Source organism: Nomascus leucogenys, chromosome 13 (assembly GCF_006542625.1).
Source record: "Nomascus leucogenys isolate Asia chromosome 13, Asia_NLE_v1, whole genome shotgun sequence".
In the NCBI taxonomy this organism is placed as follows: Eukaryota; Metazoa; Chordata; class Mammalia; order Primates; family Hylobatidae; genus Nomascus; species Nomascus leucogenys.
The window spans coordinates 89,311,403-89,312,954 of NC_044393.1; the positions used below are offsets into that span (position 1 = coordinate 89,311,403).

Genomic DNA, 1,552 nt, shown 5'->3' on the forward strand with positions numbered 1-1,552 from the left:
ATAGATGCATTCTTCTTTTGGGAACTGAGACTTCTAGGCCAGCAGAACCTAAAGTTGTAGGCATGGGAAAGAAAAATGTCACAGGTGCATAATTACAGGTAATGGTGAAAGAGACCCCTCCCTTCTCCACCCCCTGACCCCTGGCCCCATGAATCCGGCCATAGATGAAATAGTGTCATATCTTGGTCACTGATTTAAAGCATAGACCACGGGTAAAGTGCTGGCCGCGATGGGCGCGCGAGGAGCCGCCACCCGCTCAGCGTTGGCTCTGGCGTCGGTGTCGTTGTGTGGTGACAATCACTCCGGTAGCCGTTTCCGATACAGCATGTGTGGCCGCTTTAGCCCTGAGCGGGCTCCGCGGCTGCCTGGCGGGCTCGGCTAGTGCCTGATCCTTCTCTCCGCGGAGTCCACGCCAAGCAGCAACCCCGAGCCGACAGCCGGAGGGCCGGGCAAAGGCCGCCTCGACAGCCTCGCACCGGCCCATCAAGGGGATCCTGAAGAACAAGACTTCTACGACTCTCTATGGTGGCGTCGGCCGAAGAGGAGCTGAGCAAAAAATCCCGGAAGTGGGATGAAATGAACTTCCTGGCAACATATCATCTAGCAGACAAAGACTATGGCTTCATGAAAACTGATGAACCAAACACTCTCCTTACCACGGTGTGATGGGTGTTGATGGGGACGCGTGTAATGATACAGAAACCACTGAGGCCATGGCACCAGATAGCTTAGCTAAGAAATTAGCTGCTGCTGAAGGCTCAGAGCCCAAGTGTCGGGTTCAGGAACAAGAAAGCAGTGGAGAGGAGGATAGTGACCTCTCACCTGAAGAACGAGAAAAAAAGCAACAATTTGAAATGAAAAGGAAGCTTCCCTTCAACAAAGGACTCAATATTAAATTAGCTAGACAACTAATTTCCAAAGACGTACATCACGATGACAAAGACGAAGAAACGTGAGAGAGTGCAGATGGAGAAAGCATGAATATGGAAGAATGAAAACAAAAAGGACCTACTACAAGCGACCAATGGCAAAACAAATCACAAAGTTCACAGAGGAGATTGGCTGAATACTGCAGTCGTTTGTTAGATATAAACCCTGTTGCTTCTTGTTATCCACAATTCATGACTTAAGTACCAACATGCATACCTCTGATTATACATCACCAAGAATTAAATGATAACCTTAGAGACTGACTAGACTGAAAATGCCTAATTGATGTATATATTCCCATGAATATAGTGTAGTATCATCAGTCCCAAACTGCATTACTTTTGTAAGAACTCTGGTCAATTTGTATAAGAAATTATACAGCTTTTTATGCTTTAGAGGTTAAACAATATCTTGGGGGGGGGAACTAATTTATTTTCATCACTCTAAATGTGGTGGTAGCTTTTTTTTTTTTTTTTTTTTTTTTGAGAGGGAGTCTCGCTTTGTCACCCATGCTGGAGTGCAGTGGTGTAATCTTGGCTCACTGCAACCTCCATCTCCTGGGTTCAAGTGATTCTCCTGCCTCAGCCTCCCAAGTAGCTGGTATTAAAGGCATGTGCCACCA

The 1,552-nt window shown here is 46.8% G+C and overlaps 1 pseudogene; it reads left to right on the forward strand.

Annotated features, from left to right (window-relative positions):
- Positions 1-389: 389 nt before the first annotated feature.
- On the forward strand, positions 390-1,219 carry LOC100603106 (annotated as a pseudogene).
- Positions 1,220-1,552: the final 333 nt, after the last annotated feature.